The sequence below is a fragment of the Notamacropus eugenii genome, chromosome 3 (assembly GCF_028372415.1).
Source record: "Notamacropus eugenii isolate mMacEug1 chromosome 3, mMacEug1.pri_v2, whole genome shotgun sequence".
NCBI classification, from domain to species: domain Eukaryota; kingdom Metazoa; phylum Chordata; class Mammalia; order Diprotodontia; family Macropodidae; genus Notamacropus; species Notamacropus eugenii.
Window position 1 is genome coordinate 275,557,882 of NC_092874.1, and position 13,478 is coordinate 275,571,359.

At 40.6% G+C, this 13,478-nt stretch overlaps 1 long non-coding RNA gene across 2 annotated transcripts in view; it reads left to right on the forward strand.

Moving 5' to 3' along the window:
* Nucleotides 1–13,478, forward strand: part of LOC140534490 (uncharacterized) — a 35,940-nt gene that overhangs the window by 17,180 nt on the left and 5,282 nt on the right. For both annotated transcript variants that reach the window (XR_011977342.1, XR_011977341.1), the window contains exon 2: nt 5,701–6,322. This is a non-coding gene — a long non-coding RNA (uncharacterized lncRNA). The remainder of the gene's footprint in view (nt 1–5,700; nt 6,323–13,478) is intronic.

The window sequence follows — 13,478 nt, forward strand, 5'->3', positions numbered from 1 at the left end:
GAGCCAAGAGAATGAAAGATAACTTCAAATGCCCTGAACTAGGAGTGAAGAGGTTAAGAGTGAAATTCAAGTTAGAAAAAAAATCAAAGTTATGATAGCTCCCATCAGGTATTGTGTGGCATCATCCGATACTATGCACTGACTTAGACTATGTCTATGCTTCTCCCTCTGTCCTAATGAGAGGAGTTGGTCTGGTTAATAACAGTAATAAGAATAAAGATATAACTTTAGCCTTCTGCAACCTCTTTCCTTGGCTGATCTTGAATCATTCCTCTTGCCCAATCATTATCTCCATTACATTTCTGTTGAATGGATAACAGGCACACAGAATGGTCAGATGTACCTCACCCAAGGTCCCAGAGAAAGCAGAACACTCATCAAAAGAAGTGGGAGGGATTGAGCACAGGGAACACACGTCACCAAACTGAAACCAAGTCACTGGTCTTGTGCCATAGCATCGTTCGTAAAGAATGACTCCTGAAATTTAATGGCATGGTGATGAACATCTTAGCCAGCAATGACATGCAGGGACTCTGTGTTATAGGAGTCATTCGTTCTCCTTGCCTTGGGGATGTCAATGAACTGATTCTCAGTTTCTATTTGGCTATGGATAAGGAGAAGGAAGCAAAGGAGGACACCTTATATGGATAAACCTATTGAGTTGGGAAGGACTGAGTAAGGACAAATCCCTTTCTATCTGTTCCTTTAATGCCATTTGACAAATATATTAATAATAGCTATTTCTTCTAAAGCACTTTAAGGTTTGCAAAGTGCTACACAAATATTATCTTAGTTCATCCTCACAGCTACCCTGTGAGGTAGGTGCTATTATTACTCCCATTTTATAGATGAAGAAACTGAGACTAAGAGAAATTAAGTGACTTGCCCAGGGTCACATGATTAGTAAGTACCTGAGGAAAAATTTGAACTCAGATTTTTCTCATTACAACTCCAGCACCACATCACTTAACTTCTGGAACTTATGTTCAAAGAACTGTGATATACTGGGTGATACATAAAGATGGATAGAATATACTTTCAGATAGTAAGGATAGTGATGCAGTTAGGGCTGAGGTATGGATTTGGGTTGGAGGTTTGGTTTAGGGAGATTGGGATGAAAAATAGAGTTGGAGTTCATGTTGAGGCTAGTCTTTAGGTTAAGTTGGAGTTGTGGAGTAGTTAGGCTAGGGCACTACTGTGAACTGGTGCAAACATTTTGGAATGTGATTTGGAATTATGCCAAGGAAAGTTACTAAAATGCCCATTTCCTTTGACCCAGATATTAGACTTCTAGGAATATATATCCTAAAGAGGTCATAGACAAAACTAGACAAAAACTAGAGGATCCATTTGTGCCAAAGTATTTATAAAAGCATTTTTATGAGTAAAGAACTGGAAATAAAATTATTAACTGTCTACAGATAAATACATTGTTGTGTCTCAGAAGACAGAATGCTAGACTTCGGAGTAAGGAAGACTTCAGGATTCCTGAGTTCAAATCCAGTCTGTAATACTTAATAACTGTGTGACCCTGTGTGCATCACTTAATATCCCTGCCTCAATTTTCTCATCTGTAAAATGGGGATAATGATAGATCCTACCTCATAGTATAAAATGAGATGTTTGTCAAGCACTTTGCAAACCTTAACTCCTATGTAAATGCTAGCTATCATCATTATGATGATTTTACTGGAAAGGAATATTACTCTAGAGTTAGAAAGTATGAATGGAATGAATACAGAGTAGCACAAGAAGACATATATGATCTGATGCAAAGTGAAGTAAGAAGAACCAAGTAAACAAGATACACAACTGCAACCATGTAAATAAAAAGAACAAAAATCCAAACTGAGCATTAGATAGGCTTATAATAATCCAACTTCTCCCCAAAGAAGGGAGTAAAAAATGCACCTCCCTTCCTTCTTGGTAGAAATGGAGGAGTATGGATGGAGAACATCTCTGTCCTACTGTCAGTCTTACTTTGGTTGAACTGGGTTTTTTCTTCTCTCATTTTCTTTTATTCTTTTTATCAAGGGTTTTCTCTCTGAGTAGGGAAAGGGAGAGGAATATATTTGGAAAAAAATGTGATATTTAAAAATCAATAAAATCCTTTGAGTTACGTTTAGGATACATAGGTTATATATATAATACGGAAAGAAAATGCACCCAGAACTCTCCTTTCATATGGAGACCCAGAAAGCTAGTTGAGGTTGGTGGCACTCAGGGTCAGTACTGTGCTGATGTTTATGTCAGTACTGTGATGATGAACTGTCTTTGTCAGCTTCAAGGAGAAGGATTGTTTTGAGTTTCCAGGTGGAGGCAACCACTCAGAATCACAGTTCATGGTGTGTTTATTTTTACTAGTAGGCAAAAAAGGTATCTTGCTTTTGTCTGAATGACTTGTCCAAACTCACAGGTTTTCTGACTCCAAATCCAGTTCTCTTTCCACTGCACAATGTAACCTCATAGATTTAAAACAGCAAAGGGATATAAGAAGAATCTAACATCTTGATTTTATAGATGAAGATACTGAGTCTTAGGAGGTAGGGACTTGCTCAAGGTCACAAAGGTTACCAGTAACAGCTGGAATTTGACATTTGGTCATCTGACTCCAAATCTCATGCTCTTTTCACCATGCCTTGCTACATTCTAGATCGATTTATTGATTCATTAAAAAAATATATATTTATTGAGCAAGAGTTAGGATCTGAGGGGAATTGGATGGAGGAGACATGTAAGAGATGAATAATGCACAATCTCTGACCTCAGTCTAGATCAAGAAGATACGAAGAGTACACGAATATACAGATATTACAAGGCACAAGATTATGAGAGATGTACAAAATGTTATGGAAAGTAAAACAGAGACAGAAAGAGACAGATGAGAGAGGGAAGAAGGGAGGGAGAGAAATAGAAAGGGAAAGGAGGAGGAGGAGAGAGAGAGAGAGAGAGAGAGAGAGAGGTAAGACTTCCTCTAGAGTGGATTTTTTTTTTTTGGTGGGGAGGAGAAGAGAGAGATTGAATCAACAGCAACCTACTATGGAATTTGATCAGGTATCAGGGATGCCAAGGTCATCCACTGCATTCCTGAGCCATTGCCAGTCATCCTCCTGACTTTTGTCCTGCCACTGGATTTTAATGACTCAGCAAGAGAGGGCGAGGCTGATAGCTTTGTGCAATTCTGCCCCACTTAAATCCAATTCATGCACAGGTCATGACATTACCCATGATGGCCTTTCCATGCACCCGTGATATCACCCATGAGTCTTCCTCGAAAACAGAGAAACAACTCTTAGCCAAGCACTGGTCTAGGCACTAGGATACAAAAAAGGAAAAAAAAGTAAGTCCCTGACTTTAAGGAGTTTATATTTGATTGGGAGAAAGCAGCACATTCATAATTAAGTAAATATAAAATCCATACTACGTAACTTGCAGGTGGGGTAAAACCACTAACACCTAGAAGGATCTGGAAAACCTTTCTGAGATGGCACTGGGGCTGAGCTTTGGATAGGTTGGGATTCTGAAAGGTAGAAGTGAGAAAGAAGAGCTTGAGGCATGAGGGAGCAACTTTTGCAAAAACATAGATGTGGGAGATGGCATATAATACATTAACAATGACAGCTAATGTTTTTATGGAACTTTAAGATTAACAAAAGCTGATGCACACACATACATACACATATATGTTTGCAGAATTAATATACATAGCCAGCTATGTATATTGCCTGATTTGACCATCACACAGCCTTGTGAGTTAGGTGTCATTATTAGTCCCCTTTTATAGATGAAGAAATAAGTTCAGAAAGATGAAAGATCACACAGCTAGTGTGTGAGGTAGAATTCTGGCTCAGATTCAAGGCCAACATTCCCTACTCCATCTAGGTGTCTGCTTTCATATATGAAAAAATTCTAGAATCATAGACTTCAAGCTGGAAGAAACCTCAGAGACCATATAGTCCAACCCCATTGCCCTCATTTTACAGATGGAGAAACTGAGCCCCACGGAAACTAAGTGATTTTATGTAATATCACTCATGTAGTAACTCCCAGAGGTAGGATTTGAACTCAGACCCTCTGACTCTAAGGCCAATTCTCTTTCCATTGTATAAAGATGCCTCCCTGATATGCTAGCAGGTAATCAAAGATATGTCTTAGGCATGTGAATCTGGAAGTAAATATGGGATGATTCAGAGAAGAAATAGACTTGGGAGGCCAGGAAGTAGATTATGGCACTGGTCCATAAGAAAGATAATGAGGTCTTGATATAGGGTGATAGTAACAGAATAGAAAGGAGGGGACAGATTAGAGAGAGATTTCAGAGCTAGAACTAACAGGTTTGGAAATGGGAATGAGAGAGAGGGTGGAGTGAAATGTCTCACAGGTTCTGCTCCTCAGTGACCGAGAAAAGAATGATACATGGATAAAATTAGGGAATCAGGATGAGGCATAAAGTACAGGTGCCCATCCCATATTCTGGCCTGGCATAAGGAGAATTATCAAATTCTGAAGTCAGACCTAAAGATAAAACCCAAACAACCTCCTCCGCAGTCCTCTGCTCCCTCCCATTGTCACTAAGCCCAAGTTTTAGGTTATGTGCATCTACTCTCCATGCTCTCTCAAACTGGGTCTGAGCAAAGATCTGAATCCAAAGAGACCTAGAAAGCTGAGCAATTATTCAACACTCATTAAATGCTTGCCATGTGTAAGAAGGGAACAGCGTGGCCAATGAACAGTTGGCCCCAGAGCCAAGGAAACCTGGGTTCAATTGCAACAGCTGATACATATTGGCCTTGTGTGACTGGACAAGTCAAGCCAGTCCTCAGCACCCTACACACCTCTCTAAAACTAGAAATTGCAGAGCAGGGGCTATTTTGGTTTGGTAGCGGAAGTTAATTTCTCATACCATTAAAACCACAGGCCTGGTTTTAAAAAATGAGCATATCTACTTCTATGTGTATCTTTTTTTTCCCATGATAGAATGCTGCTTAAGAGTATAGATTACTTCGCCTTTGTCTTTGTATTCTTAGCACAGTACTCAACACATAGTAGGTACTTAATATGAATCAGTAAGTGCTTATTAAGCATTTACTATGTGCCAGGCTGGGGTGAAAAAAAAAGAGGTTAAAAATAGCCCCTGCCCTCAAGGACCTTGTGGTCTAATGGGAGAGGTAGCATGCAAAAAAAATACATTGTTCAGTCATGACTGTGTGTGACTCTCTGTGAACCCATTTGAGGTTTTCTTGGCAAAAATACTGGTGGGGTTCGCTGTTTCCTGCTCCAGCTCATTTTACAGATGGGGAAACTGAGGGAAACAAGGTTAAGTGACTTGCCCAGAGTCACATAGCTGGTAGGTATTTGAGGCCTGATTTGAACTCAGGAAGATGAATCTTCTTTACTCCAGGTCCAGAGCTCTATCGACTGCATCACCTACATGTCCCAAACAAATATATGTGAACAATCAATTGGTTGATTGATTAATGTCATTGAATTTCAACCACCTGGGCAGAAAGGGTTAATTCTCCTTCTGCAATAATGCCTAGGGGGGACTATGTGTCATACAGGTACTGAAGGGCCCCACCCAGCCTGACACAGCCCTTGATGAGGGAAGCAAATTCCACTCTGCCAAAAGGATTATTATCCTCATCATTTCAAAGCCTAGTCTGGTAGCCAAAGTTTTTTATTTCTTCTTTTTTTAACTAGGCTGAGATCATGAAGTCAAGAAGGAATAAGAGTCATCTCTCAATTGGCCAACTGCCCCCACTGGTTCTAAGAGTTCTTGAGGAAATTCATCAGAGACCTGAAGACATCCTCCCATCCCAGTCCAGGGCATGATGTATCACTGAGGAACCCCACGCAAGATGCTCACGTATTCTTTGCTGTATCTCCAACCTTGCCCTGGGCAGAATGGAACATGACTATGGCAAGACTCAAGATGGTACCTGTGAAACATTCTCATCTAGTTATATCTTCTGGCAACCATCACAGCACCTTCAGCACTTTCCTGACCAGAAAGGCTCATGAGTTGTCTCAGCTGCTGTTACTACTGTCTTCTTCTCTTCCTGACCTTGTCTTCTTTTGCTAGTCTAGGTCACAGGATCATAAATATGGAGTTAGAAGGGACCTCAGAAGCAATCTGGTTCCACCACTGTGAAAGACAGTGCTAGACTTAGAATCAGAAAGATTACTGCTTCTCATTCCTAACACCTGTGTGACTCTGGTTAAAATACTTACTAAAATGAAGGGGTTGAACAAAGTGGCATCTGAGATCCCTTTCATCTCTGAGGTCTCATTTTACAGAGGAGGAAACTGAGGACCAGTGAGGGTAAGTATCGTGGTAGTAAGTGAAAAGCCTGGGATTTCAACACAAAGCCTTTGATTCCAGAGCTAGTACACATATACCGCCATATTATGTTATCTCCTATTTTCACCAAGCAAGGCTTCTATGTAATGGATGTTGGGGCCAGGCCTCGGGAATAAGAAGGTCCCTCTGCCAGCTACCTACAACCATGGCAGAGACCATAGGTCTTGGTTCAAAACATAGTCTTTGTAGGCTTGAAAAAGTTCTGCTGTGAAAGAAACATTCTTCAGCTTAAGTTTAAGTAAGACTTCTGTTATATTGGAAAGAATATTAGATTTGGAGTCAGGAGCTGTTTAGTTGTTTCAGTCCTGTCTGACTTTCCATGACCCATTTTGGGGGTTTTTTGGCAGAGATACTGAAGTGGTTTGCCATTTCCTTCTCTAGCTCACTTGACAGATGAGGAAACTGAGGCAAACAGGGTGAAGTGACATACTCAGAGTCACACACCTAGGAAGTGTCTGAGGCTGGATTTGAACTCAGGTCTTCCTGACTCCAGGCCTGGGGCTCTATCTACTGCACCACCTAGCTACCCTGGAATCCTAAGACTTCTATTCAAATCCATTGATTCTCCTGGTTGGTTGGTTGTTGTCCTCCATCTTCAAAGAGGACCAAAATGACATCACCATGACAAGATGAAATTTTAGTGTGTCCGACTGTGGCTGATCAGACCAATATGGGCTCAAAATGCTCTACCACAGGTTGGGCACAGATAGACCATGTAAATATTTGGGGTGGATATCCCAAATTTGTGCATCCTGCATTTACTTTGTGCTGTCTCAATTCTGCTTTGCTCAAAGAGTGCAGCACCCATTCTGATGAGGGCATTCCATACTGAGCGGTCCTGTGCCAGTGTCTCCCATGTTGCACACTTGAATCCAAAGTTCTTGAAAGGAACCTTGAGAGAGTCCTTGTATCACTTCTTCTGGCCACCATGTGATTACCTGCCCCATGCAAGTTTTCCATAAAATAGCCTTTTTGGCAAGCATACATTTTGCATTCGAACAATGTGGCCAGCCCATCGAAGTTGCGCTCTCTGAAGCACAGTTTGAATATTTGGCAGTTCAGCTCCAGCAAGGACTTCAGCGTCTGGTACCTTATCTTCCCAGGTGATCCTCAGAATCTTCCTAAGACAGTTCAAATGTAAGCGATTCAGTTTCCTGGCATGGCACTGGTAGACTGTCCATGTTTCACAAGCATATAACAATGAGGTCAGCACAACAGCTCTGTAGACCTTCAGTTTGGTAGTCTAATACTTCTTCTCTCCCAGACTTTTCTTCAGAGCCTCCCAAACACTGAGCTAGCTCTGGCAATGTGTATATCAACCTTGTTGCCAATGTGTACATCCCTGGAAAGTAAGGTACTAAGTAAGTACTAAGATAAGTATACTTATCCACAGCATTCAAAACTTCTCCATTTGTTGTAACTGATGGTTCCACATATGAATGGTGTGGTGGTGACTGATGGAGCATCTGTGTTTTCTTAATGCTGACTATTAGGCCAAAATTAGCACAGGCAGCAGAGAATTGATCCATACTTTGTTGCATCTCAGCTTCAGAGGCTGCATTGAGTGCACAATCACATGCAAACAGAAAAATCATGTACCAACACTCCCTCCACTTTGGTCTTGGCTTGTAACCTTTTCAAATTGAAGAACTTATCCATCAGTATGGTAGTTGACCTTGATGCTGTGTTCATCCTTATTGGAAGCATTTGTCAACATGGCTGAAAACATCATGCTAAAAACATGGGAGCACACAGCCCTGTTTCACTCCATTAGTGACTGGGAAGGCCCGAGAGCATTGTCCACTATTCAGAACCCGGGCAAACATGCCATCATGAAATTCATGTACAATATTCATGAACTTCTCCGGGCAACCAAATTTTGACATAATTTTCCATAAGCCCTCATGGCTAACAGTGTCAAAGACCTTGGTCAGATCTACAAATGTTGTGTACAGACCTCTGTTCTGCTCCTGGCATTTCTCCTGGAGTTGTCAAGCAGCAAACACCATATCGAGTGTTCCTCAGCCCTTTCTGAAGTCACACTGGCTCTCAGGTATATGACCATCTTCCAGGTGAACGATCGGCCTATTAAGGAGGACTCTAGCAAGAATTTTGCCAGCAATGACTGAGAGAGAGAAAGAGAGAGAGATCCCCCTGTGATTGTCACAGGACAATCTATTCCCTTGACCTTTATAGAAATGGACAATGGAGGCATCCTTGAACTCCTAGGGGATAACTTCCTCTTGCCATATAACCTGGAAAATTTCAGTCAACTTTTGTATGAGCAATGGTCCCCCTACCTTGTAAATATCAGCTGGAATAGAATAGGCACCATGTGCTTTGCCACATGAAAGGAGTCTAATGACCCTCAAAACCTCTTCTTCAGTTGGAAGTTCAGATAAGGAGGGATTGACTTCAACTTGAGGTAAATGGTCAGTGGCCTCAGCAGTGACTGATGATGGTCTTTGAGAACACAATGGAAGCGTTCAGCCCATCTCTCTAGGATTATGTCCTTATCACTAATCAATGTGGCTCCATCAGCACTGAGTGGTTGTGATATAACATAGGTTTGTGATCCATAAATAGCTTTCAGGGAATCAGAAAAGTGCTTTGGATTGTTATTATCAACATAAGATTGAATTTCATCGGCCTTCTTACCGAGCCAGGAATCCTGCATCTCTCTAAGCTTTGCTTGTCCTTTGCTTTTGATGGAATTATATACTGCCTTCTTAGAGGTAGATGAACTATCTTGCTGGTAAATCTTGTGGAGTTCTCGTTTTTCATTTAGCAGCTTCTGAATTTCCCCATCATTTTCATCAAACCAGTCACAGTGTTTGTGAGTATTCTGACCCAGATGAGTAAATGCAGTGCTATACACCAAATCTCTGAAAGCTGCCCACTCCTTTTCCTATGGGACCTCTGACAGGATTATAAACTCTCTTCTATGTATCAGGTTCCTCCTTTGTAAAGTAGGGGATTCTAGCTCTACAGCAGGAAACAATTTCAGAGGTCATTTAGTCCAATACTCTCCTTTTTCAGATGAGGAAACAGAGGCCTGGGAGATGAAGTGACTTTTTCAAAGTCACATGTGTAGTATCAGAGATGAGATTTGAACTCAGATGTTTAAGATTCCAATTCAACACTCTATCCACTGCACCACTTAGATGCCTCAGACTATTAGACATTAGTCAGTACCATAGAATGTTCACTAAATTCATATATACCTACAGAAAGATAGTGCAGCTAGGTGTTACAGTGGATAATGCAGGGCTGAGAGTCACGGAGACTCATCTTGTAAATTAAAATCTGGCCTCAGACATTTACTAGCTGCATGACCCTGGGTGAGTCATTTAACCTTGTGTACCTCTGTTTTCTCATCTGTCAAATGAGCTGGAGAATGACATGACAAGCCACTTCAGTATCTTTGCCAAGAAAACCCCAAGGGGGGGTCACGAAAAAAGTCAGACATGACTGAATAGCAATACAAAGTCAAAGATGTCATCGTTATTTCTGGGCAGTAACATCCTTGTTGAATGAAGACTGCCTTGTGTAAAATAAAGAGTGATCAACCTTCAAAATGGGCGTGCAAACAGGTCGGTGATTTTAGAATTTGCTCATTTTTCTTTCTGCATGAGGTCATTGGCTGCCATTCAAAACCTAGACTAAGCAGGGCCATTTTTGTCAGGGCATATGCAATTATCTGATGTAATCATGAAATAGTCTGAGCTTGCCCTGCAGGTTTTTTTTCAATCTCACATGACCACAGCAAAGATGAGGTAATATTTTCCTTCCGGCATATGTTCAGTAAACTTAAATAACCTACACTGGGAGGTCTTTTTTGTTTCAAGCTTTCACATTAGATCACAATATTAGTATTATTGTACAGGATTGTAGGATTATCATCTTAAAAAAATCAACTTTTTCTCTATGAGATGCCAAAAACAGGTAAGCATTTTCGTCAATTCAAAGAAATAACAAATGAAATGGAGTGTTGACCCCTCTATGCAGGTAGGGGTAGAGTCAGCCAAAGCGGTGTTTTGACTTTTAATCTTATATGTCTCTGATTTTCTTCTTTCCTTGGATGATCTCAAAAATATTTGTGGACAGAAATATACTTCAGTGAAATTGTGATCTCATTGATATAGATGAGTCTATCACAAACATTTATTAGGGGCTTACTATATGCTAGGCCAGGGGTAGGCAGTGTGTTTCACTGTAGGTATATCACTAGAGTCAAAAACATGGTCCCCTCCCTGAAGGAGCTCGCATTCTTATAGAGGAGCCAACATGTTAATAATTACATATATATTTAATATATACCGTGTCAGTGGAAGGTAATCTTCGAGAAAAGGCACTGGTAGAGGAACAGAAAAAGGCTTCCTACAAAAGGTGGGATTTGAGCTGAGTCTTGAGGGAATCCCCAAGGTAGAAGAGAAGGCATTTCAGAGATGAAGTACAGCCAGTGCAAAGGTATGGAGTCTTTTGTGGAATGACCTAGGGATAGATCGCAATCTGTCCCTACCTTCCAATATTGTTGGGCAAATTCTCCAAATGGCAAATTCCATTAGGCTGGAAACCTTTTAGAATTTTGCAGGCACAAAGGCAGAGCTTGAGCTATCCCATGCATTACTCCAGGTTCTGTCTTATGACTGGCCCACATCCATTTCTAATTAGACATTTCCTGGTCAGTATCTCTAATGTTACTGTTTGTAAACAAATCTCTTATGGAGAGAAGCTGTGGCACACTTAGGAGCACCATCTCTCTGGCTCACTTTCATCTGACCATCTCACATTCTTATGTGAAAAGTAATGCATTTTCCATTTTATGGATGGAAAAATTAAGAAAGACAGCTAACTTTCCTCAAAGTGACCCATTATGCAGCTGCAGAGAACCACAAAGAAACTCATACATTATGCACCAACATGGCTTCCCAGACCCTAATTTAATACTTCGTGATTAGATCACATGGCTTGTCTGCTGCAATAAATCCTGCTGAAATGCCTGGAGTGAAGCAATGATTAGTATACAGTGATTCCCAGGAATGCAGAGTATCTGAATGGCCCCTACAGTGAACACCAGTAAACCAGCGATTAAGCACTAGATTTTTTTTCCTGTCAGATCTGATTTATTCTTCCGTTCGTTGCCTGCATTCTCTCTATAGGAGCAGTTGCCCTCAAAGTCTGCTTGCTTTACAAAAGCATTATCTGTTTTAAGATGGGGAGAGAGAAGCCTGCATAATCTATCGAGTGTTAGAGGAAGATTCTTAAAAGAAATCAAATATGAAAATGAAAGCGTGCCCTTGTTAAACAAGGATTACTTAGTACAAGTAAACTAAAAAAGTATTCTTTTCCTATCCAGTCTTTGAAATCAGGTAATAATAGATAACAAGGTAACCCAGAGGAAAACATCTCGAATACCCCAAATGAAATGAAATTGCTACAAATTAAAGACATTTTTTAAAAGAACTATGGATTTCTCTGGAGCCAGACAGTACCTTCCCTGTAATTGAATTTATCATGAGGCAAAAACAAAAGCCAACTGAGTATACATGTGAAATTAGCACTGTCAAGAAGATGAATAGATGTACTATTTAAAACTTTCCTGAGAGTACAATGCTGTGAGATCGAATTTTTGCATTTCAGACAACTGGAGAGAAGCATTTGACTCAGGACTATCTGTATAAGTAACTCAGTTGAAATCAATTCAAGTCAAAACTACAATCACTGTTGTTGGTCCTTGGTTCTTGAAGACGACCATGGCATCAGGAAGGTGGTGCCATGACTTGTAAGTGAATTGGATTTAAATGAGGCAGAACAGTCCAAAGTCATCAGCCTCACTCTCTACTCTGGAGCATCTGGTTCCAGTGGCCAGATATACATCAGCAACACTGGGGTTTCATCTCATAATCTGCAAATTGGCAAAAAAGATAAAAAATGACAACAGTCAATGTTTTTGTACCATTTATTTAGTGTCTACTGTTTGCACAGCACTGTTAGACACAGAAGATACAAAAACAAAGCAAAACGCAGTCCCCACACATAAGGAGCGTACATTCTTCTGGAACAATATGACATGAATAGAGAGGAGTAAATACTGATAGGCTGTATGCTAACAAGGAGGCAGCATAATATAGTGCCAAGAGAACCTCTGGAATGTGCCAAGAGAACCTCTGGAATCAGAGGACCTTGACTTTATTCTCACCTCTGATGTTTAGTCTGGTCTAGGGCAGGTCACTTAAATTCCTTGGACCACAGTTTTCTTATCTGTATCTTATACCCCCTGGGGGTTCCCTTACCTAACTCACGCTATCACTGATTGGTTAGGTCCCCAGAAGGGTGGCTGTTACTATTCCCAGAGTGCTAGAGGCAACCCTGTGGGTGGCTCTCCTACTAAATGCTAGCTCATGAGCCCCTACTGGTGTGTTTTCCCTTAATCAGGCAGTAAACTAAGTTAGTTCTTTAGCAGAGGAATTTATTCAAAGGACAAAGCAAGTATATTAGTTACATGTCAAATAAGAAGGTTGAGCCAGATGACCTCTGGTATCCCTTTCATCTCTAGATCTATGACTATGACCTCATTTTATCTCAGCTTCCTTATATATAAAATGATTAGGTTGGGCTAAATGGTCTCTGAGGCAATTTTCAGCTCTTGCTCTATCATCCTGATATAGGAAGGGGTGAGAGATCAGGAAGGATCTCATATAGGGGATGGCATCTGAGCCAAGTATTGGAAGGATCCAAGATCCAAGACATGGGTAGATTATATAAAGTCACAGAGGGAGGAGTTTAAATGTTCCATCCTGTAATAGCCTATCAAACATAATGGAGATGTCATTTACCATTTTTTAAATCATCTCCTCTTTCTTCTCTAAAGTAGCTTAAACCTTTGCTGTTTTCCTAATGTTTTCAATAGACATGTATACCAAGACGCTGACAAAGTAGTACCTTCGGCAATGAATATGCTTTCTAAATAAATGCCTGAGCATGTTAAGCATATGAGATATGTAAGCTTATATCTGGTCAGCTGATAGCCTTACACCTGTTCATTCAGGCATTTGACCAAAGCACTTGTATAGCTAATGAATGATATCTGGCCCACGCTGGGCAAAAATAGCCT